This window comes from Symphodus melops, assembly GCF_947650265.1.
Source record: "Symphodus melops genome assembly, chromosome: 17".
Taxonomy (NCBI): Eukaryota; Metazoa; Chordata; class Actinopteri; order Labriformes; family Labridae; genus Symphodus; species Symphodus melops.
Genome location: NC_136707.1, coordinates 2,211,837 through 2,237,883, shown reverse-complemented (window position 1 = coordinate 2,237,883; position 26,047 = coordinate 2,211,837). Strand labels below are relative to the sequence as shown.

At 42.9% G+C, this 26,047-nt stretch overlaps 1 long non-coding RNA gene across 1 annotated transcript in view; it reads left to right on the top strand.

Moving 5' to 3' along the window:
* Positions 1–26,047, top strand: part of LOC306838849 — a 332,925-nt gene that overhangs the window by 71,803 nt on the left and 235,075 nt on the right. Inside the window, exon 3 of the long non-coding RNA XR_013781130.1 lies at positions 5,076–5,560. This is a non-coding gene — a long non-coding RNA (uncharacterized lncRNA). The remainder of the gene's footprint in view (positions 1–5,075; positions 5,561–26,047) is intronic.

Sequence of the window (26,047 nt, the reverse complement as noted above, 5' to 3'; positions counted from 1 at the left end):
ATTTCAGGCCATTTCCTCCCCCGAAAAAAATTGTCTGGAGTGGAAAATCACACCTGATGGCCCAGTGGCATAGCTTTCAAGCCACTAGATGGTAGTACAGAAATCCTTGTACAGAAAAAAAGGGGGTTTATGATAAAAAAAAGAAAGGTCAGACAAAAGTCCAGATGACCATTTGTGGCCTTTGGTAAAAGATTTAGTTCCCTGTTCTGCTCCTATTGAAGAGATGGGCTACAGCAGTCGAGCATTTCTTTTCTCAAACTGTAGGATAGACATAAATCTGCAAGTGGAGGACATTGAATTTGTTTTAAGCTATACACTCCCATGGCGTGCAGCCAGTGCTGAGGTACACACTTTGATTTGTGACATGCAGAGAGGAGGGTTGGGGAGGAGGGTGGGGGGGAGTCGAAAAAGGAAGAGAAAGAAGAAGCTAAGGGAACAGAAGTGTAGTGTCCCGCTGAGGTAATTTGCCTTGGGTCTTATAGAGCTTACTCGCACTGCTGGCAGAGTCGTAATGCAGGCTGATATGGGAAAAGGAGAAGATGTGGGAACAGCGTGTGAAGCCAGCAGAATCACAAGTGTTGTGGCTTTGCCTTGTAGCTTCAGAGGAAATAAGAAAAGAGAGAGAGAGAGAGACCGAGAGCAGGCTGGGAGTGGAGTAAGGGTTTAACTAATACTCAAACAAAGGTACCTGAGCATGTGTGCAGCCGGCACACCACGTGCCACATGTGCACACTTTCAGTCATCATCCAGTGCATCGGGGAAGGCCAATTTTCATGGGAGCGTAGCAGTTTTGAGCACACATAAGCGCCTGTGACACCTTTGGCGGTGCCAGGAGCCGGGACATCAGCCGGCTTTGACAGCATAGCTGGCACATGCCTGAGGGGCTGCGAAACTTCCCCTCTATAATTGCATCCCATGTCAACCTGTGACAAGTCAGGCTCAAGCAGCATGGGAGCTCACTAATCACCGGCCAGACGACCTCCACCTCCTTTACCCTCTCAATCCTCGCCTTCCCCCTCTTTCACCCTGCCACCTCAGCTACCTGCCACCCGTCTACTTTTTTTTTTTTCTCACATCTGTTGGGGTAGCACCTCTGACGGAGACTTTTACATCTTCATCCAAGCGCAATACCATAAGCATGACTCAGCAGTAAAAAAAAACTGTCTCGTTAGTAACCAAACTCCAGAAGAGCTGCATGTGTGAACACAAACAGCCACATTTTACACTCTGACTGAACCCGGACTTATCCTGCAAGCCTCTTACTGAACTTCTCCAGCAAGCTCGAGTAAATGGTAAATGGACTTGAGCTTTCTATTTTTACAACTCAAAGCCCTTTTACACCACAGGTCACACACATTCACACACTGATGGCGGAGGAGGTTTATATCTATCAGAAGTAACTTATCCCATTCACTCTGTACACATACTGTATCACCGACGACGCTTGCCCAAGGGCACATTGGACATGTTGTTGCAGGAGCTGGGGATCGAACCCTCAACCTATAGACAACCGACTCCACCAAGAGCCACATCAGATGTGATCAATTTGAAGTCAGCTAATTTTAGGATGCAGCAGCAGAAAGTCCGGAAATTCACTTCAGACGAGTGGGGAGTTTATATCAGACGCCGGCTGCACATGATCTCTGCACATGATGACACAGCTATATGTTCCTCTTGGTCATTTTGTTGCTTTTGTGATTTTATCAAACAGCATTAATTAAAAGACCAAAATTCTCATGATATCATCACAAAACCGACCATAAGACTTTTGAACATGGAAAAATAATAATTTATCTGTAAAGTAATTTCACACTTAGCTTTTCTTTTTATAACTGCACCTGAGGTTTTCTATGTAAATGCTTGCAGCTGTTTCTATCCTGCACTACAACGAGCCAATGCAACAACATTTCATTCTTATCCGCACTGAAAAGTTCAAGTTTGAATTACGATAAACAAAGTTGAATAAAACAGACTCTGTTTCTTCTTCTACCACGCTGATGTGTGAACAGCCCAGCAGTGATTTAATCCATTAAAAATAACTCTATATAAACAATCTGTTTTTATGCTAATGGTCTCGTAGCCCAAAGAGAGTCATTCACATGTATTTCTTTAATATTTTAGTCCATTTCATAATCATCTAAAAACTACTCATAAGAGCTTTACATGAAATGCGCTGACACATCTTGACTAATTTCATACTAATTGGATGAAATGTGTCCAAACGGGCGCCGAGACGGTAAAGACAACAGTCTGTCTGGGGTAACAGGACTGCAGGAGCTTCTTCACACCTCCCATGAAGAGTCTTGTGAGCGATACAGTCGGATACCAGAGGCGTTGTAGCAACATTTCTTTGTGATGTAAGACCAGAGGGCGCAATTCGCAACAAGTCGACGTGCGTGACGGCAAGTTTGTAAAAGTCTGTAAACGCAGTGCAGTCCTTGTGATTTTTGATAAGAGACATCAGTGTGTGTGTGTGTGTGTGTGTGTGTGTGTGTGTGTGTGACCACATCTTTGATCTCTGCTGAGTGATGTGTGTGTGTGTGTGTGTGTGCGTGTGTGAAGGAGGGCGACATGGTGCTCGTGCCTGCTGCCTCCTACAGATTGAGGTGAGAGCAGCCAGGTGGGGCCCCGGTCGTGTCTGTGTGCCACGGTAACTGGATGTGATGGCTGGCCTCTGGGGATCTGTGCCTTAGAAGTGCTAAACGAGCGAAGCAGAGCAATCACACTCTTCCTGTGTGCGTATGTGCGTGCATGCGTGCTTGTGTGTGTGTGTGTGTGTGTCACAAGCCCGCACACACCTATGTCTCGCTTTCCTGTTGCCAATGGCTCTGTGTCTGAGGAGGCGTGCGTGTCTGCTATAAAGGACACCGCATTTATCCCCGGACTAAATATAAGCACAGACGAGATGGATGATAAGATAAAAAAGGCCTTTAATGTATTAAATGTTGCCTAGTAACAAGGCTTTTAAACAACAAACACACAAACATGGCCGCCGCTGCAGGTCAGTGCGGTGATGATAAGTGCTGCAGACAGTCCACATGTGGTGGAGCTGTAGAGCTACGACTCCAGTCACAGAGGTGGTGACAAGACACTGGTTCCAGTCTGGAGAGTGTGACCCCCCCCCCTGTCTCATTGTGATTGTTAGCCTGATGCCCCTGAAAGGGCAAACTGCCCCCCAGCCCTTCATTAACCAAATGGAATTGACTTAATTGAATTAAGGGGTAAAATTTTCCTCCCATGAGAGAAGCCGATGTTTGTGTGCATTACTTCCTTTTTCACGTCAGCTCAGACTCTGTGTGTGTGTGTGTGTGTGTGTGTGTGTGTGTGTGTGTTCTCGTGCAGGCTCCCACATACATTACATCCGGTGAAATCAACTCTCATGCATATGAAAACAAGGCAAACGAGTGCGTGTCACAGGTTGTGTTCCTCGCTGCGTGGCCCACCGAGAGACTCCTGTGGGTGCTGCTTGAGAGGCCTCCGGACCCCCACAGCTCCGCCCGCGCCCTTGTGTGCCGCCGCAGCCCGAGGTGAATGCCAAGGAGTCTCGGAGCCACTCCATCAAGCAGCACCCCCCCCACCCCACCCCACCCCAACCGCAACCCAGGGGAACGCAAGCCAATGAATTACAGATTAGATCATTGTTACAGGATCATAACAGTGATCTAATTGCCAATTTCTCTTTTTAATTGAATTTGGTGGAGTGAAGAGGCAGAGATAGGATTCAGGGGACTTTGTGTGGAGCTGATTTGGAGCGGGGTCCGTTGTTGACCGGACACGTTGGTTAATTGGGGGGGGGGGGGGGGGGAATAACGGAGCTTGACATTCGGCTGCAGTCTGGGCGTCGCCTGCAGAAAAGTCAGACTGGTTATCCTCCACTGCGCTTCTTGTTCTGAACCAATCTTGCTTTTGGTACCTTTTTGGATGTTGGCTCGCTGAAATGACATCTCGAGGACTCGACTTTTCAATCAGTCTATACGGATTACAAAACTTTGCTTTGTGATTCTCATTTCATTTTCTACTTTGGTAAAAATCAAACGACATTGTTGCACTGTTGATACCACGCCACTAAAAATAGAAGTCCAAACCCGAGTCATTTCATGCTGTTATATAACATATACATTTAGTCAAACTGTCACACTGATAATATAGCTTAGCTTATCCATCATTGTGAAAGTATTTACAGGTGTGCAGGTGTTTGGCGGTCTCATTAACAAGATAGCTTCAGTCACTATCACTCATTAGAATAAAGAGAGTGGACCCTTTAATAATGTCATTTCAATCTTTAAACCAGTTGTTTGTGTGATTGAGGTGTGATCACAGGGTTAGGGGCCCATTGTGATATATGTTCACGGGGCCCAGAAATCCTGGAGACGCCCCTGTCGGTGTGTACACCGTAGTTTGGGAATCACAGCACCAAAGATAATCCGTCTCAAAAAGGATTTTCATCATCACGTCGCCTCACATTTCTCACAAACTCTCCCCTGAAACTCGAGCACTTCTCGTGTCCTCTTTGTTGTCCTGCTCGGTTTCTTCTTCCTGCAGACGTCTTCAGCGTGAATCTTTAGCCGGCTGCTCTCTGACCCGACGTGATCTAATTGCAGTTTGTCTGTGTCCGCCTCGGCATCCTCACCTCCACCTCTGAATCCCTCCGCCCAGTCCCGGCTGGTGAAGCAGCTCCACACTGTTGTCTGATTATAGCTCGGCTAAATTAGATGAGATAAGTTAGCCCCGCGTCTCCTGCACAGCCTTGCTTGAGAGCTGACAAGCCCAATACATCTGCCGTGGCCATGGTAATTGAGATGGGGAGGGGAGGAGAGGGGTGGGATGAGAGGGAGTGATTTGTGTGTGTGTGTGTGTGTGTGTGTGTAAAGCCGTGTGAATGGAATAGAAGAGGAGGAAGGGGGGGGGGGGCTCTCTCTGTCTCTTGTTCCTCAGTACCTGTCATTGATGAGGAGCCAAGGAGAAGCTTCAGCTTGAAGCTGTCATCGGCCCTCTGAATCTGTCTGCCTCACTCTATCATCCCTCCCTCCTCATCCTCAATCCCCCCTCTCTCTCTCTCTCTCTCTCTCTCTCAGTGTGTGTGATGTGGATGCAGAGTGTGTGAGTCGTGAGCCAGCCAGCTAAGCGTGTGTGCACCGTAGGAATCTGCGCGACCAGGCTCTCGAGGCGCTCAAATCGGAGACGCCAGCAGAGCGACTGGAGTGCTTGCCCGCCACCCTGACACTGCCGAGACCGACGCTCCCCCTCCCGGACTGACAGGCCAATCGCAGGCCACCGCTCGCCCTCCCTTACCACAGCACGCACTTTCTCTTTCTCTCTCTCTCTCTCTCTCTCAATCTCACTCCTCCTCCTCTTCTTCTTTCTCTCTCACTCTGGTTCTCATTCCTTTGCGCTCAATCTGTGCATCCTCCTCCTCCTCCTCCTCCACATTCTCCTCCTCCTCCTCCTCTTTCTCACACCTTTTGGTCCAGAGAGGAAGAGGAAGCCCAGCCCAGCGAGAGACGCTGAGAGGATGAAACTCTGACACGCCGACAGACCACAGGGAAACAAGAGCACAACTGTGAGTACAGCGGTCCTTTCACCTCTCACTCAGGCTTAACGCCGTCACACACACACACACACACACACAGCTCAACTCTTACACACAAACACACACTCGCACGTGTCCGCCACATTGACTTCAAACACACACGGTGACTTGGCTCCATATCCACAACTCATCCTCCATCCTTTTCTTGTGTGTCTTTGCCATGCAGTCAAAGAAGTGCAGGAATGTGTCGAACATGTGTTTCTTTATTCGGGCTGTTTTTTTTATGGAGCTTTGCTGTGCCGTAGTTTTGAATGCAAACAAAAAAAAAAAAAAAACAATCAAGCAAAAGTGTGTTTCCTACTTTGCAAAATGCCTGTTTGACATTTCTCCACACTTTAATGGATTCTGCTCTTTGCAAAAAGTCAGCAGCACATTTTTCCTTCTTTGTTTGGGCGCAGATGAAAAACCACTCGGGCAATATGCAAGGTCAACTGAATAATGTTCCTCACGCTGCGCCTCATGTTGTGAGCTTCTTTTGTCTGCTCTTTTTTTTATTGGCAATATAGGCATGCTGGATCTCCACATGAGGAAAGCGTCCCCGTTCTAATCTCCCATCTTAAACGCATAAGCTGCTATAAGCCAATAGATGCCCGCTGGGTGAAAAAAGGGGGCGTACTTTCCTCACAAGAATCCCGAGCAATCCCCCCCCCTCTGCTTATTGTTTAGCGCTCAGCCTGTGGGGCGGTCGATCTGCACGCATGCACGCCGGTGCTGATCTGCACCGTTTGCGCCACACTATTTTTTGATTATGTTCCTGGTTCATCTCTGTTCCGAGGCGATTTCCTATTTCCTTCTCCCATTTCGAGAGCGGGGAGTATAATATGATAGCGGTGGAAGTGCAGACAGTGGATCCGTACAGAGGACACAGATTGCATTTCCCCTGGAGAATGCTCCCGCTGTATTAAAGGCACTGGAGGTGCTGCTCGGCACTTGTCATCAGCTACCGCTAGTAAAGCCGGCGAGTGGGAAAAGTAGACGTGGTGTTTACGGCCACTCTCTCATTTAAAGAGCTCCCATTGGCCCCTAATGCCACCGCTGCATCACGCCCGGCCCGCTGCATCTCCAGGTTATATTACATTTGTGAGGCCCAGGATATTGCGTGGCGCCCTCGCTTTGCTTTGACAATCTCATGAGCAAATGTAGAAAATGAAAAGATATGTATGTTAAACACCTGATACATTGGATTTGTTGTTGCACTATAAACTCCTGTAGTCAGATCTACAGTATTAGCATTTGAATGATTTGCTTTAACATGCACTACAGCGCCTGTTTACGCTCCAAATTGAATTGATATGACTGATATATATATATTTTTGTTTGCTCAGTTTCTGCTCACTCCTTTAATGTCTGTGTTGTTAATGTATAATCAGAATGATTTCCTGGCACCATAGCTGATATTTCTTTTTTCTTTTTTTTTTTTCCACATTGCTGAATCCAAAACGAGGGATTGATTTTGACTGTTTGAGATGTGAAGTGACACGTCGATGGCTCTTGAGGCCCGACAAGCCTCCGGTCGCCCATGTGTCAGCAAAAGTGGATGAAAAAACCCTGAGACTCACTTTCTCGTCCGTCTGGCCTTGGCAAATTTACAGAACCCTTGTGGTTTAACACACACACACACACACACACACACACACACACACACCCAAACACACAACATTAAATCAAGGTAAACAAGACAATCACCTACCCTTTCCTCCTCTGACGGTGCCCCCCTCCCGGGCGAGGATTATTGGAGAAGACTGATTAGAGGTGGAGTTGGAAGGCACACTGATTCAGGCACACATAACTCGACTGACCGTGCATCACCTCCAACTACCATCAAAGCTCTGTATTCTTTGCACAGGAGCATTACAAAAGCTACATCAGAAAAAGTAATTTAAAACTCTCTCCATTAACACAAGTTTTCATTCCAGGTTTGCCTCGGGCTTTGGTAGAAAAACTCTACTCTTTCAAAACTTGGAAAGCCTTTTCGCTTTTTTTTTTTTTTTACAACTCGGGTCGCTCATCGTCAAATACATCTCCTCTATGTAGCATGTAGCATTGTTCAGGAATATACTCAAGGAGCCTTTTAATGCCAGGAAACACATTTAATTATTTAATATATTTAATATTTCTCCCCCCAAGAGCTTTTTTTTCCGTAAAGGAAGTCCAGGATGTTTGCAGGTATAAAAAGCCGCTCGTGAAGGCTAAGATAAGCAACTGCCATACCATATTTATGACTATCTGCTCGTGTATCTGCACTTATTGATTACACGGTTGGTAACCAGTCCTGATCATCAATAGAGATCCTTACAAGGCGAGGGCAGATAGTCTTTCCACTCTCCCTGAAGGCTCAATTACACAGCTTGCACGAGGAAATGGTGGTGGTGGGGGGGTTAGCTTCTGACAAGGTCAAATTATACACGTCAGCCTAAAAAAAAAATCATATCGTTGCGGTCTTTCTGCCACATCTGAATGTATGAACTAAGACGAGGAGTCGATAAATGTTGAATACCAGAGCTCTTTAAATATTCACATACTTTGCTGATCAAATTATGTCGACTGGAGGAGACAGCGAGAGCTCCTTGTGGGTGTTTTCATTTATTCGCAGAAATCCTCCAACCTGACTTTGGGGCATTGGATGCAACTAATTGCACATCTTGAATAAATCAGCAGTACAATTTACTAATTTGCCAACTTGTTCTCATTTATACATCATTGATTACAATCGCAAAACCCATGATGTGTTTGTGTTCCAACCTTGGCACCATTGCAGTCCTGCTTCTGTTGCAGTTGAGAAGAAAAAAAAAAGAGTCGATGTCGTCATCGGTGTTTTCCCTCTTCGACGACGGCATCTATTCAAAAACTCATGAATATCAGAATTCATTGATGAAGGACATGTGGAGCAAATACTAAAGGAACTTTTTTTGTTGTGTTGGGGAGAAATGCCCAAAGGCAGAATTGATTTGTTTGGTTCAGAAGGATTCGTGCCTCTTTTCACCTTTGTGAGACCGATGGTGGTTGTAGGCCGAAGAGCTGCAGGAGGATTTGCATAAGACTCCAACTAGCTACAAAGTTTTAAAAGATATGCTAACATCATCCCACCAAGGAGCTTCTACATTGGGAACATGTTTATCTATCCATGCAGGTAGTCTTTGTAAGTCCGAGACGATAGGAGGTAAATAGAACTGTTGTTGTTGTGCAGGAATGTGAATGAGGAGAGCATGCTGCGTGATGGTTGTTGGAAGTTCATGAAGGTCTTGTATGGAGGGACATAGACAGCAGACTGGGAAGCTGATGTCATCCTTTATTTATTTATGATCTATTTTAACGTTTTAAGGTCTGGAATAGATCAACATGTTGCATCATTTGGAAACGGCGTTCTTAATGCACTTTTACCCACATGCCATGCATTTGCACTTCCCATGCTTTATTTACAGTCAGTATTTTTTAAGTATATGGGACTCGTCCTGCAACTAACTTTACCAAATAGTACACATACAGGAATCTGAACCTGATGTCATGTTTTGCTTCAATTAACAGAAACTCTGAATGTACAAGATGAACTTTTAAAATCAATATTTTCATCTTAAAAGTGAGGTATTTTGATTTGATTGCGATTAGTGATGTCTTGACTACAACACTAACTGCTGGACTATCTCTATTTGCAGTTACAGAAGGCGTCATTCACTCGGATGTGAGATAAAAACCACTCGTGATGTCTGTCAATGATCCAGAATAAATAGGAAGGTTTTGTTTTCTTTTTCAATCGTCCTCCATCGAAGCTGCAAAACACCCTCCACCTCTGTTGTTTCATGGAGAAGTCAGAAGGGCATATACGTCAGGTAAACCAAATCTGTTTACATGATTAGATATGACTGTAGGTGAAAGGACAAATGTGTTTGTGAATTACCTTGTTAAAGCCGTCCTGTACCTAAATTGTGCTGCGCAGGTGTTTACTTAGTGGGTTTTATTTGAAAGTTTATAGCGGCCCTTAGTGAGCTTTAGCCGCTCAGTCGCTATTTAATCAGTCTCTACCCCCAGCGTTAACCTTCATTACCTCTCCGTGTCATTCTCTGCAGGGTCATGCAAAGTATCATCAAATATTTATGATATTAATAACTGCCTTTAGGAAGGAAAAAAGGGACATAAATAAATCTGCCCGGCAAAGCACACGATTAAGAAGTCCATTCCATTTAATAAATGGGGTGAAGGGGGAATAAAAAGGGCAGTCCTGGAGCAGAAAAGGGCCGAGACATTACAACCGCAGCGACTAAAAGATGGAGATGCTACAAATTAGCGGCGGCAGCAGACATCTTTTGTGCTGCAGTGGGATATTTCTTGTGTAAATTTGTGCATTATCTGCGGTGCAATTGTTCTTCTGAGAGCTTATGTGAGCCTGAGAGAAATCGTTGTTGTGGATTGCTTGAGCATCCACGCTCCCCTGGGGGAAGGGGGGGGGGGGGGGGGGGCCCTCCTACATCGACAGACTCCAAATAGACAAACATGCAGACACCCACACACATGCGCGCACATATGTACACAGAGCTGTTTAGCATGGGAGCCGATTGAGGCAGCGCCCAACATTAATTATCTGTTTTTCAGCCGAGGTCTGGTGACAGTGATTAGAGTGAGAGGTTTTTTTTTGGAGAGTGCTGCACATGCGGTCTAATGAGGAAAACTGGCCTCTCTATAGAGCTCTCCAGGCACACTTGATCTGCTCCGTGGCTCTGCAAAGTGTATTTGTGTGTGTGTCTGTGTGTGTGTGTATGTGTGTGCGCGTGCACAAGTGTGTGGGTGTGACTGTTGCTCCTCCAGACTCGCTGCTCGCAGAGACACACTGTGAATGTGAGCTGCACGAGCTGATGTAAGAGTCAAGACACTCCCAGAGCAGGAGAGGACTTTTACATAATTGCTGTTTAATTGTGTCGTATTGTGTTGATGAATGTTGGGTTTACTGGTCGAGGCTAAAAAGCTAGAGCTGCTTTAACAAAATATATATATTTAAAAAAAAAAGAGCAGACCACATGACAGCGTGGACCCGTCTGCATCCCATGGAGTCTGTTTTGGAAAAAGGAGCAAGCTGCTTTGCTTGTGAGAGAATTATAAATGGCTGTGTCCAAACTTTGGCAGCACTGAGCCAAAAATACTCTGCACAGTAGCGTTGGAGCAGCAGTGCATCTTGTGCTCATCTCAAAACAAAGGAAGGATTTTTCCACAGGCTGCCTTGAATCTTTTTTTTTTTTTTTCAAAGTTAAGTCAAATGCTCACACAGTTCAGGGTCCTTTGACCTGAATATGCTCCGATATGCTGCACAGTTTCACATGTAAAACATACTTTTATGTGAACATGACAGAGTCAAACTGAAGCAGACATTTTCAGCAGCAGGAGCAGCAGATTGCATGGCTGGAAATAGTAGTTTCCCTCCACCAGAAGCACTGGTCCAGCACACAGGCTCTCCAGTATTGTAGACTAAATCACATTTGTGAAAATGCCAATGTTGGTGTGCACCTGACTGATAGATTTCTGGTTGGCTTTAGGCGAGGGCCTACACATCATTTTCCACACCATTTTGTCCCAAAGTCGATTACTTTGCCTCCGCAGCGATGGCCGCCTCTGAATTGAACCGCACATTTAGCTCTGGAGCTGCCAATAAAAGTCAGAGAGCCCGGGCTTCCATCAGCGTAATGATATTTCAGCCTCAGTATTAGTTCAGCACTGTTCTCCACCGCCGTTTCTGCTCAATTAAAGATGGTCCATATTTAAATATGTAGAAAATCACAGAACGCCGGCGGGGGCCCGTGTGCATTCAAATATGCCGTCCAATGGTAAAATGATGAAGTTTGAAATCGACTTTTTTTTCTTTTTTTCTTTTTCTTCTTCTTCTTTGAAGCAGCTCCACACCTTTTTCGAGTTTGAATAAGAGGAACTGTTCATTTGTAGCTGGGAAAAATTTCCGTTAACGTTATTGATGTAGATTAACTTTTAAAAAGGTAAGTAAGTGAAATGTGAAGTAATTCATCAAGAGGCAGCCATGTAAGAAATGTGATTTTCACAGGCAGCAAAACCTCGTAGACCATTACCCCAAACAGAGGGAGTAGATTAAGGGCGGGTCTGCCGCTCTCTCTCTCTCTCTCTCTCTCTTTCTTAAGGCCCCACAGTATGAAAAGCACATTTCTAACTAAATTGTAAGCCAGAGCTGTAGAAATACATTTCAGCTGGTGTCAGTCCTGTGCACTCGTGGTTTGGAACTTACGTTGTCTTCCCCCTTCCTCCCTCGATCCTCTTCGGCTTTATTTAGCGGGGAGCTGTCATTTCCCATAAATCCCTAGGAGGAGGCGTCCGTCAGAGCTGCCAGCTCCCCTGTGTGGAGCACCTGTAAAAGGGGAGCAAAATGACAGCTGTGCTGGGACGGTCCCATCAAACACACAAGCACACACACACACACACACACACACACACACACAGAAGGTCTCTCAGAGACCTTTGTATATTTCCGACCAAAAGAAGCAACTTCAACAGATATTAGAAAGTCAATTCATCAAAAGAAATCTGAATTGTTTTGGAGATGATTGGAATATTTTGAGGTGCTTCTACTTGTTTCCATAAAGCACCATTTAAATAAACATTAGACTGTTGTCGCACGTCTCAGTGTTTTCTATTTATGTCTGAGTCTGTCAGCATTGACACTTGAATAAATGACCAGAGTGAGAAAAATGTACAGTACACAGAAGGACAAGTTATCTGTCTATTGCCATTTTCCACCGACTAATTGTTTTATTATTATTATATTTATGAACGCCGCTTTAAAATGCTCGCGACATCGGAGAAAGAGAAGTCTTTTTCCTCCCTTTTTTTTTTATCAGATTCAGCTGTCAGCACACATGCTCCATCATCTGCGCTCCAGGAAATTAGAAAGGAGAAACGTTTGACAGCACAATTTCACAAAACACAGCCACGCCATCATTTCATTTTCTCTGAACCCTTTTTTTTTTTTTTTCTCCCCGCCATTTATTTATTTCATTGTCTTTTTGAAAAACAAACAGAGCGATAACAGCGGCTCCTTTTCAGGTAATTTCATCCTGGTCGCCTTGTTGCTGCTTGCAAAGCTTTAACCCTGGCTGATTAGGGAGCACGCGGGTAGGATGCCGGCCAATCAAAAAGAGGAGGGTCACATCATGTAAGGGAGGACAAACATGGATAAAAGGTGGCTTGGTTATTCAGCTGGTGGTTTGATGCCTTTTTGACGAGTTAACAGAGCTGCTGGTTTGCTGGTCCCTCTCGTGTCGCCCTTGACCTCTTGGCCTGAGTTGCTCTAGTGAGACTTCACTCGGATGGCAAAGAGTCATCACCTGCCGTGCAGCAATAGCGGTTATACATCACCAATATCAGTAGCTGACGGCTGCTTATCTCACAGGTATCGATTGGAGGACTTTGCAATGGGGGGGACCAAAGCGCCACGGCCAATCAATGGGGGCATTTCATTCTCCTTGAACGTCTGCTTTTTGATCCCTGACACTGATTGGTCGGCCTTACTCCGATACTGTGGGGGATTTTATTTTTTCTCCCTTTTCTGTGTTATGAAAAGGAGTGGGAGGAGAGTGATGAACACTTTGGTGTTGGCAGCCTGCTGAGCCTCTCGTGGATGTGCACGGCATATGTGCGAGGATCCCGTTGTGTTCCCCACTCGCTGCCAAGAACCCACAGATCCTGCTTAGATGTTTGATTTAAATTTGCACTCTAATTTTGGTACACGTAATTCCATCACTGAGATATGGAGACCCAAAAAAGGCTCACAGTTCCCCTGGACTACCTCCAGTGTTTCGGCATCTGCAGAACATGTGTAATCTTAAGCAGAAGCTGTGAGAGATCTTTGTATTCCACACGGTTGTTGGAGATTTTAGAGACAGACTCAGCTTTGCTCTGTGCAGCTGATGTTTGAAGTGTTTTAAGCTAATTGTAAACATGATTTATCTTCTCTCGGCAAACTTACATTTGCAAGTTGTTTTTTAATTTCTCATTTACTCTCATTACATGGTTACAAGTGACATTGTGTAGACCAAGATGGTGGATCAAAGCTGATTTCTGGGAGCATGCAATGGGTCACAGAGGATTTGAAGGATGTCTAGCAAGGTTCAGAAGCTACAAAACAAATACTTTGGTAAAAAACAAAAAACATAGGGAAGTGCTTATAGACATAAAGTCCACCAGCCCATACAACAGCAAAGGTTATTCTTACATCAAAATATGGCCCACAAGAGCTTTGCCTTGATACATTCCCTTTAAAAATGCAAGGCCAAGTCCTCATAACTTCCTTTGAACAAGTCAAACAGGTGGCAATATAAAAACATGAAACCATTGGAGCTGGTTTTTCAAAATGTCCTTTCAAAACATTGTGGTTTGGGTGGTAGCTATGCAGGTAAAAACAGAGCGATTGGTCCACTTACACAGCTATATATATATATATATATATATATATATATATATATATATATATATATATATATATATATATATATATATATATATATATATATATATATATATTGGAAATCTGTGACCTTAAACTTTAAATCTAAAGAAGACAAAGTTTGATGGAAAACTTCAATTTTACTAAAATCATTTTTTTCTCCTCCTCGGCTGACCTCATGAGTTGACATTTAGTTATTACGAGAGAGAAAAACTGAGCCTCATTTCATGTAAATGAGTTACCAATCAGAGCTTATGTCTTACAGAAAACATGGTGAAGAAAGACGATCAAATGAAATAATGCATGTCTTTATGTCTTATAACTGGTTAGACTTAGGTGTTGTTCATACGTGTTGATTTGACGTATGAAGCAGGCGAAAGTCAGAATATTGATTGTGAGATCAGGGGATAAAAGGTTGATGGAAATGTTTTCAGTCTGGGTTTGGCTCATCATGTTAGTAATGAGTATGACTTACAGTCTTAAAAATGTGCTAATTAATCCTCTGACATTTACAGGACAGTAAATCTCAGACGGAGGACACTATCATGTTTGTCCTTCTCCCTGTTTGTGCAAATAACCCAGCTGCCAAGGTTGTTAAAGTTTGAGAAGTTAGGATGTGCCTCATCTGAGCATCAAGTATTTAGTGTAATTATGGTTTTAGTCAACAGCTTCGGATACCGTGGTTGTCTAACTAACAGTCTTTATGCTGAGGAGTACACAATGGCAAGTCTGTAAAGTGTTTGTTTCAAGGTACGTTTAAGTGTCTGTTTCAAGTCTCAGAACCATTTAGCAATCATCGTCTATCACCATTTTATAGACAACGTATGCCTCTGGGAACAAATGTTAAATTGTAGGTAATCCCACAGCTTAGCGTCGAATGACTTCCGGAGAAGACTTCCTTTTCCATGGAGTTTTAATGTCAATAGATGCTAGGCAATCTCTGAACCACACGGCTATTGCTGGCCGACCATTTACTGTAGCCTGTGGAAGCTAATGATATATTTTGTGGCTTTCTGTGTATCCAGCAGTTAGTGTTTCAGAACTTCCAGCAAAGACATCCTCTTTCATGCATTGTTATTTGTTCACAGTCTGACAAGAAAAGTAATAATGGAGGCCAAGTTAAAAGATGATGTCTTTGAGTGGGCTGTTAGCTGCACTAGCATGCAGATGTCAGTGAGGTAATAATGGCCAGATAACCACTGATGGGATTTTGGATTTCTATGGATTTCTGCTGATGGGTTCTGCCTTTTTTGCTACCCACACAAGATTTGTTCTTCTCCTGTACCCAGTTTATGCCAGTGGGAACCATGGTGGGTGAATCTGATCCAGCACTGTCGTTGCCATTTGAAGTGACCAATCACGAGAGACTCATCGATGATTGATGATAATTGTTCTTTGTTTGAATCCTCCATTTCTTTGCCATCTGTTATGCTGCCTCACAGTCTTTGTATTCACACTTTGTGTTGAAGTGTATAGATGGATAATATTGAATTCACAAGCCAGTCATGCAGGAAAAAAAACAAGCACCTTTCTGTGATTCATTTCCAGATGGAAAGCGAACAAAGATAGTTATGCCACTCTATTTGTGGTTGAGCTGGAACCGGAGAGATTGCTGTTTGCATAATACCTTTCTTATAGGTCTCCTTAACCTTTGCGGAAGGCTTATTGACTCTCACTAACCTTGCAGCGAGCTGCTGGAGGACAGGAGATGATGAGCATGCTCAGTGTATGGAAAAAGCCCTATGTGGAGGTTTTTCCGCCCCCTCCCTGCCCTTGGAGAACGACACCTCTACCAACGCTTTGCTTGACCTTTGCCTTCTGATCTCTGTTACCATGGTGAAGCTCACAATGCTGTGATTTCAGGCGCAATAGACTTATGATACAATAACTCAGTGTGCCTTTGATGTACTTGCATACATATCATTCTGGTTAAGACAGAGGTAAAGGAAAAGCCCTTCAGGATCATTGGTGACTTTTTATAGTCTCTCAAAAACCTCTCGAGCTGCCAATGTGGCTCAACTTCAATTTCCCTCCTCCTCTGACCTTTAGCGGCACCTTTGCTCCAAGAAGCCCTATTACAAAACATGTTTAAAACTCATCTTTGTATCACCAATTCCTTGCAAAATGGAGACAAAGACTACATATCCCGACACCCAAGACTCTGACCAGTATCCTAGCAACATTTTTGGCAGAAAAACTGTAATTCAAATGGGTCCTGGCTTCTCACCAAATGCTTGTAAACTGATGCAGGTTTTTTAAGGGGGTCACTATGACCGCACCATGTGTGTCTAAAGACAGTGCAGTTCAACTCTGAGACCTTCGGTGGGTGCCAAAGCGCACCCAACCAAACTCCTTCATATTGCTGGAAAAAGTGGAAAATAGAACTCAGAGGGCTATGGCTTTAAAATGACGTTGTACAAGTGGTATTGTGTCTTTGTTGTTGTTTATAAGGGTTCAAAAACCTTCAACATATCATGTTAAAGTAAATACAAAATATAATACATCAAAACACAAGAAATAAAAACAGTCTCACACCAAACTGTTCATCAAAAAACTCTGAACGAGGCGAAGAAGAAATCTGCAGAAACAGATCCAAGCTCTTTATTCAGTGGTTGTAAACAAGTTCATAAATGGGTCAAATCTTTTTACAAGTCGATATTTATTTCACTTGAATGTTTTTTTTATGTCAGCTCTGCTTAAAAACAAACTTGGACTTTGTGGCATATCATGGCTTTGAAAGTTACACATCCACCTATATGTTTCAAACCAACTCTGCTGTTGAAGTAAAAACTCCCACCAGGCGGGATGGTAACATATGAAACTAAACCCATTGTACCCCTGCTCCCCCCTTTATTTCTGCACATTCAATGTTAAATCTACAATAGAGAATATGGTCTCGATGTTAGCATTGTTGGAGGAGGCTTGGGAGGGGTCCAAAGCAGACAGAGCTGTCGAAACACTGAGAGCCATCCTTCAAGTCTGACTATAGTGGTTAAAGGCCAGCCAGGCTCTTAAGGAAACCATTAGCATTTAGATTTGAGACCCCCACCACACACACACACACACACACACACACACACACACACAAACACACACACACTGAGCAGCAGGGAGTAGGTTGCATCACACCTAAGACTTTTTTTTTTTTTTTTGCCTTGAATCGGCCCAAGTGGCAGCTCTGTAGCTCTGATCAATCTCTCAATATGCCCAAATTGCTTTGGACGACCTCCTCTAAAAGAGACAGGATTGGCCGTACTGAAGCTCCTCCAATCAATAGCAGATGCTATCATGGCCCATCAACAATGAAGTGTGTTTAATGGAGGTCAGGGCATGGAAGATCTAATTCATTTTAATTTGTAAATTGTGGCATGAGAAAATTCTAATCAGGCTGCTTTGCCATCAGATATGCAGACTTCAGAGCCTCGACGCTCCGGCTCTCGTTCTTCCTCGGCTTCATTTGCATTCACGTCTGTCTGTGAATCCACACAGGACTGGGAAAGCATGAATCTATACATGACATATATTACATTTCAGACAGCATTGACTATCACTCCATTTTTTTTAATGTTGAGCATTTCTACAAACATATTTTAAAGAGTAACATCTCTACCAAGAGAACTTTTACTTTAGAGCACACTCTCGCACGTGTTCCACCTCATTAAGTAAAGATTGAAGAGATTACAAATATGGCATGTGCAATTTATTATCTTAATGAATGTACTGTCTTCTGTCAGAGACAGGCAGGGCGGCTCTGTCATCTAGAAACCATTTTTTTTTTCCAGTGGAGATGTTCATAGGAAGCTGGTGTCGTGTTGTTCGCTTAGATTAGTGTAAGAGGTGAGCCTTTTCCATCTCCCCTTCCATTTCAGCTAAATTTGCCTCAGCCGCAGTAATATGCACCGCAGGATCTTTCCCCTCCCCGTGAGCGGAAATGCAATTGGAATGGGATGCGGCCGTCCGTTGTGATTGTGTGCAGATGAACCTGTCTGCCCTTGCACCCCGTGCATGAGTGAGGCCGTGTGATGCTCATCGTCTGCAGAGGCTTTTCAGAGCGCCAGAGAGGAGGGCAGGTCCGAGGGGGTCACTGTCTCCGCACAAGGCTGCATGCTTGTCGAGCTGTGACCAATACAATCGGTAGAGAAGATCGCCACGCCGTTTCAAAAGGATTACGCTTCCTTGGAGCATAAAGGAAAAATTGGCCAAAACCTCCTGTCATTGTTGGCATAAATAGAGAATTGGGTGGCTGTCATTACAGAAATTCTCAAGTCAAGGATACTGCCAGTGGAAAAAAATATGTTTTTTGTTCACAATCAAAGGGCCTTGACGAATGCACATTCTTTCAAAAATGATGGGCTGAAACTGTTCAAGGTCTGTCGTACCTCCCCCATCAGTTGTAACACAGAAATCTATGTGTGAATTATGGAGAATAATTATTGATGAGAAGCAAGGACATAGTGCTCTATAGATGAAAAAAAAAAAAGGAAGCTTCAGAAGCAGGCAGCACCAACCCCCGTCTTCACTCTCGAGTGTCCCCATTGATTTATCAGGACTCTATTTTTAGTTGCACATGGAACAGTAATGGATTCATGGGAATTAACAATGATTCATGCGAAGCTAATATCAGAGATTTCAGAGGCTCGATTAAGGCTGGAGAAATTCCGCACCTCAACTCCTCCAATTATTCATAATATTTCTCCAGCTACATAAACACAGATGCTTCAGCCTTATCAGAAAGACTTGTTAAAAAGGAGCCTGTGCGCCTTTTCTCTTTTTTTTTACTACAAAGTTGTAAGAGTATCTAATGGATCGCAATTAATGGTGTGAACTTTTTACCTTCATGGTCCAGCAGAGAGTGGAGTAATGTTTTTGGATTCCTGTAATCACACATTGACTCTAAAGCCACGCACTGGAGCTAACCATTTATCCCTACTGGTGTTGAGCTAGACAGATCATTTTTAATGTTCAGCAGCTATACAGATAGATGTGGTGTTTCAGGATCGGAACATTAAATTAAAGGGATAGTTTGGTATTTTTTTAAGTGAGGTTTTATGAGGGGCTTCTGGATTGTAAGTATATTAGCCACAGGAGCAAATTACCCTGTCTACATTACTGTATAGGTCTAGCTTCTTGGCTTCACACCAGCTGGTCTCTCCTTAAAAAGGCCATGTCGAGAGGATAATATACTAACCAATGACAAGTACTTCATAAAATAAAGCACTGACCTATCAAACCAATCTGAGATGGCGGCTGAACCTGGTTTCGCAGCGTCACAAGAAGCCATTCAGCCCAAAATGACTTTTTTTGCCTAAAGCTTACGTTGAGAAAGAGGCGTCTGTAAATCATCAACTTTACATCAACTTTTCCATATGGACACTTGAGTAACTCTCTCTAGAATCATTTCATCCTCAAGGTTGTAAAATGCAATTAAAGCTAAATTGAGAGAAAGAAAGAAATGCAATCCGTCAGCTAGCATCAATTTAGCTCTATTAATCTCCTGAGACATTTTACAATGCTTGCTATCTGGATTGTTAGCAAACACCTAGCCAAATTGTAAAAAAAGAAGTCCTATCCAGAATTATGATGACTTGCATTTTGAACGTTGAAAACTTTGAAATATTGGCTGTCAGATCAGATAATCTGTCAGATTGTAGTTAGTTTATTGGGTTCTTGCTTGTTTCCATATTTCTCACATTTTCCATCTTCAGCAGTTCAAATAGGTCTACCATGTCAGGAGAAGTAGGACAAGATACAGAAATATAATAGGAAACTTTGCTCACAAAACAAATAACTTTTAACATTTCTAAATAATTATTAGAAGACCTTTTCCTTTCACAGCTTTACATATCAGTGCGACTTGTTGGTACCAAACAGTGAAGGGGCAGCAGGACCATAATTCCAGGCTGAATAATGGAGTGAAACCAAATGGCAATTCAGTCTGATTGTCAAGCTTGGGTTATATGGCATCATTTGTTGGTCTGTGATTGAGTTTAGATTCAATTTGTTGGTTTCCTTCACTGGATGAATGAGCACTAAGTCTGTAATGCTGTATTTATGAAGACTTGTCTGATGCTGTAGTGGATCCTAAAAGGTTTGACCGGGCTGATCTTTAGCTTCATCTAATTAAGTCAAATAAAAACGGAGGGCTCGGAGTTGGGAAATGGCGTGTGGGGTCAACCATACAAATCCAATCGGCAGGAGAAGGTTTTATGGGCTAATGAAAAAGTTGGATCTTTCTGTTTGTTTTGTGTATGGACTGTTTTAAAACGTTTTACAGTAACTTACTGGCAACAGTTACTTTAATGTTATGCCTTGAGCCAAAAGAAAACTAAAGTGCAATACAGAGTAAACATTTGGAACCAACAAATCTGTTCTTTTTTCATCTGGCACATTTTTAAGTTGAAATTTCAAAGTACACGGCTGTTTAAAATAAATACATATATCTCAAACCTTTTGCAAAAGAAATAATGCTTGAGCAACAAAGCTTTAGTATTTTGGTGTGTCTTTATACAGTCCATTAAAATAAAGAAGTTTGTATTATTACCCTTATGTATGCAGAAAAATTCAACACAGGAATTTATATTGTTGGGAAGTTAGCAAACAAACAGTGACTGGTTTGAGTGTGCGTTTTTAGATGTCTAGAGTAAAATTGTAGGATACACAGGGAGTCAATGTCGGCCATGTTGGTGACCCACTCCTTTGTTGGGATCTGGTGTCAGTTCCTCATAGAATTGTTCTTTATTACTTCTGCCAGAGTCCTCACTTCACAACATTAACCTTACCGCAGAACTCCAGAAAGAACCTTGTTGTTGTTGTTGTCGACACGATCAATGAAGCACAAAAAAGCTCCTTTAGATAGAGTTCACTTTGTGAGAGGAATTATGAGACAGCTCTTATGAGTTTAGTCTTCCAGGCGAGACTTTTCTTATAACAACTCTGCAGTGTCTGGCAGAGAAGATTCAGGTCTCCTGTTGAGTCAATATGTTTCTTTTTGGAGCTTTTCTTGGCAAATATAACAAATACAAGTACTTCACTTTGTGGCCTGTACCAATCAATGCCTCATCATAACCCTGCTTTTATTGCCACAGTTTTATTTTATTTTATACAAAGTGAACTTCAGCTTTGACCAGACACAACTGAACATAGTTTGTGATGGAAAGAGAGACGGACAGATAAATCAAGAAACTGGCTTAAATACCGAGGCCCAGCCTTCCCAGGTGAATTAAAGGCAAGACAACAGGAGGAGCAACGTCAGGGCTCGTAGCAATACTAATGAAAGAAAAAAAAAAAACTTCTAAAAATGTATAAGACAGCAACAAAGCTTGAACGCACAGTTTAAATGCTGTGCTAGACGAGACAGTCTGTAAACGGGTCAGGGTTGAGGACGTGAGAGGTCGTTGAGTTGAAGTCTGGGTTGTGTAACTTCTTGACTTGTGGCCTTGACGTTCCCCAAACTCAACGTTGTTCCTTGTGTGAGTCTTTGTGCTTCAGTCCTTTTATGTGAAGTTCCCTGAGAGCCAACAGATCGGACTGTGAGACTTCTTTTTGCATCACTTGATGCACACTTTTCTCCCCGAGCTGTCGAAATGCATTTCAAGCAATCCACGTGTGACAATATGTCATTTTTACTACTGAGACCTTTTACGCAGCAATCACTCCTCTAATCAATGATTAATGCTTTCAGTCGGGCCCTGTCCAAGGCACTGAATTGTATGAGTAAGCCACTTCAAAACTGAACAATGATGTGACCGTGGCTGCCTGTGTTATACTGAGATAATATTATATTGAAGAGAAGAAAAAAAAAACATTTGATACATCAAAAATCTGTTTGAAATATAAAAAAAAGTCAGCAGAGCTAAGTTTTTGCAAGTTGTCATTGTGAAATGAATGACAGCTTTACTTTGGAGACTTTGTTGCAAAAGTCTGGGAGTTACTGAAAAGGAGCTCCATGGCATGTTTTCAAAAGCTTCATAATATTTTCTTACGTTATCGAAAATGTGCACCACCGCACCTCCAAATTATCTCCTCGAGCTGCCGTTCCTCTTCCAAAAAACTGACAAACACTTCACACAAGCCTTTCATTTCCCAAATGTTTTTTTCATAACTTCAAAATCTTGGAAATTGGACTCAAATGTGGTGTATGAATGAACCATGAACTCAACTTAAATCTTTTAGAAGCAGCATGCACACCCTGCCATACAATCCAATCTAGTATTTTGAAATGTAATGGACATCATGAGGGCTTTGATGTTACCAATCAAAACGATGTCAGGACTGAATTTAGAGAAATCAATAATTCTCTAAAAGCTTAACGGGGTTTCGAGCTGTTTGGAGCCGTGGCCGGCGTGCAGTGGTTTAGGGCGGGGTCTACCTTTAATGAGGTTCAAACTCTGGTCCTTTTCGCTGAGGGGCTTCATTCAACCACTGAACGATTCTTAGCCCCTGAATTTGTCTTTTAAGGTCGGGCCTATATTTGCAGTGGAGTCTCTTGGGCTCCCACTAACCAGCGTTCATCACCATCATGTCTGCCAGTGTCCCCACACTTACTCCTCTTCCTCTCTCTTCTTCTCTTTTTTCGCTCCCATTGATGGATAATTCCTCTTCATTGTTTTTATTTGTTGACTTTCATTGACACACTTGACAAGCGTGCCAGACTATGGTATGTAAAGACTCACAGTCAGATTATGCACACAGTCTTTGCCATCTGAAACATCAATGGACTTCAACAGCCAAATTGACTTCTGGAACAAAAGCTGCTGGAAAAGATTCAAGTCACTGTTGACTTTAAAAAAACACATAAAAGCTCCGGCTCTCAGCCTGTCGTCAGGTTGATCGAAAGTTAGTCTGAGACAGGATTTCCAACATGGTGGCTGCTGCCGATGAGTCTCCAGAGCCCCCTGCAGTAACAGATGGGTGACAGTCTATGTTTTAATATGGGAATCCAGCATTGTAGCACGAAAAGGGGATCAGCATGATAGATCAACGTTAAGGTTTAATGAATACTCATTAATATAACCTGTTCAAAATAATTGGATTTCTATTATTTAAAAAAATAGGGTATTACAAATAGTTCGATCCCTGGATAAATCCTTTCTAAAATGTAGTCAGATACTTAGAATAATAATTATTTGAGCCTGTCGGTGGAATTAAAAGCTCTTTTAGCAGACGTAGTAGGATTGGGCACAAACGCCTACAGGATAAAGTTGCAGCCTTGACAGCTTGTTTGGCTGCTGGAGAGATCTGCTTGAGAAGTTCAAAGACTTTTACACCTATGAATCATTAAAACCCTCAAAATATTAATATATACAAAAACATTCCAGATTGCCCCCTTTAAGGAGGGAATGGAGACAAAATAACACATGAAATACAATCTGTACAGTCGTGGAGGTCTGGCAGATAAATCAGACGTGTTTGTCAACTCAAAGGTTTCTCCCAGTATTTCTGACCATGACATAATAAACCAAAGGGTTACTTCAGGTGATAAGCTTCAACTTTTTTTATTTATTTTTTATTAATATAGATGGTAAACCAGAAACGAGTTTTTGAAGGATAACAGTTGTAGCGAAGTTTTAGAGATGATAAAGTCCTTCACTTTGGTTTCAAGGATTTCTGTTGTTGATGTAATATTAAAGAGATTTTATTTGACTTTGGCTTGTAAAAGTGGTTTGAAATTAGATTATTTTTTTCATGGGGAGGCTCAACAGTGCGTGTGTGTGTGTGTGCGTGTGTGATTTTCAGAGACAGACTTCACTGTAAAGACAATTATCACTTCTCATTTGAAGTTTTTCATTTTTCTTTGAGCTACGAGGAACACATACTGTATATCTATAAATGAAACAGTAAAAAAACGAGACATTTATCATGATGTCAGGACGCTGAAGTGTTCCAACACCTGGAAGAATATTAAAATGTATGTGCCAGTCTGTGGCCGTGTAATATGAGATGAAAGATGGGGCGGAGAGCCGGTGAGGAGTGGAGGCCAACCTCTCATCACCTGGTCACCCAGACAGGCAGACAGAGCGCCGGCCGTCTGTCCACACGTCTGATTTCCATCCCCCTGGCACACCGGGTAATAGAGATCAGTAATTGGGTGCTATAAATCCTGGCCGAGGACAAGGTGGGTCAGAACAGGCTGATTACTTAGGCATTACAGTCAATCTACGCAAGTCCTTGAATTGAAAGATTTGGTGAGGTGGATTCTCATTATCGGGCTCCGTGCATGTATGCATTTGTGTGCGAGAGTAAGGGCCAAGGTCCCCTTACTCGTCCCCCCCCCCCCCCCGTTGTACGATGACATTATGCAACGCTCCGATGCCCTCAACGGCGCAGACTCGTAAACATCACAACAAATTTATTTTCCTCTTCCCCCCTTCAGTTTTACAAGAATGTTTTCAGAATGGCCAAGAGAGCAGTCCGAGCGGGATTTTAAGAGCTCTCCACTGGAACAACTCCGCCCCGGTGACACTTTCCCTGCAGGTTCAATGTTAGACCGCAGGAAGGCCCGACCTGCAACAGGCGTGCAAACAGGACTCTCGCCATCTGCTGTCATCATCCCTCAGCTTCTGCTGTGTTTATCTTAGCCAGAAAACAAGCTCTCAGGATGATTAGCCCCCATCATTTAACACGCAGCAGAATGATGGCTCTATGAAACACACCTTTCTGTTATTTTTCATCTCAGGGCCTATGAGCTAAATCCATTTTAAGCTTCTCAGATGAGAAAAAAAGGAGTCTATGGAAGGTGAATTAGGGTGTAAAGCCGATAGTCTTTCTCAGCGTTCTCTCCAGTTGAGGGTGTGACTTACTGGATTATGGGAACAGTAGTTTCTGCTTCAGCCCCCCCCCCCCAACCCCCCAACTTCTCTGATGTGGCTTTTATATTCCTACCTATTTTGATACAGATTTTTTTTTTTTTTTGTATTGAGAACGCATCAGCACATTTTGACTGTGAATTTCTCATCACAAGTTCCCTTTCTCCTTTCCAACCCCCTAGAAAAAAAAAAAACCCTCTTAAAGTCACAGTCCTCAAAATCAATTGTCTGAAAAATAAAATCAACGGAAGCCTTTAAAAAAAAACAAAAAAAACATGAATAACAAATGGCTTGAATCCGAATTTAAGCTAAATGAGCAAATGTGATAAATGATCTCAGCATACATTTAGAGATATGGAGAAAAATATACACAAGAGAGAGAGAGAGAGGGAGAGAGAGAGAGAGAGAGAGAGAGAGAGAGAAAGATATATGACAAATTTATGCTGTGGCATCAGTGCAAACCCCTGCAGTGTGAAGTGTTCCCACTCAGAAAAGCACTCATGCTACCATCATCCCTCGACTCCTATAACAGCATGCTACTTCACTTAGCAGCCTCCATTTGGGATACAGCACAAACACTGTTTTAGCGCTTTTATCTTAATGCACTGCAACACTCGGCAGCACTAAAGGCATGATTATTGTACAGAGATAGGGGCGGCCTGCATTTAAGCAAGACGTATTTAGGCAGAACTTAGCACCATCCTAACAACTCAAGGGCACACGGCGATGTGATTCCCATTGCGCGGTTGGTTCATTTTGTTAAATGGATTCTTTCCATATATTTTCATAAATCACACTAATTTCTGGCATCCATATATCAGTTTTAACCACAGCGTCCTACTGGGTTTGTTTACTGTTACAGACAGCCATTTGTCCTCTAGATAACAGCGATCTTGTGACGTCGTTGTTTGAATGATCTTATTTCATCTCCCTGGATTTTATTGGTGCGAATTTGGTTTGTCATTTCAGAGCGACGCACGCAGCGGAAGGTTCTTTTGACAGAACAACACTGTAATCAGTTTTAACGCCAGTCCAATCCCATTCCCACAAAAATGATCTGGTACCATCTCAATCTCGTGATTAGCAATGAGATGGCACAGCAAAAAGAACAACTGTTCTAACTTTAATGTTTTTGATTCATGATCGATAAAAAGATTTCCAGAGTAAAAGAAAAAAACAAAAAAAACAGCCCCTTCTGTT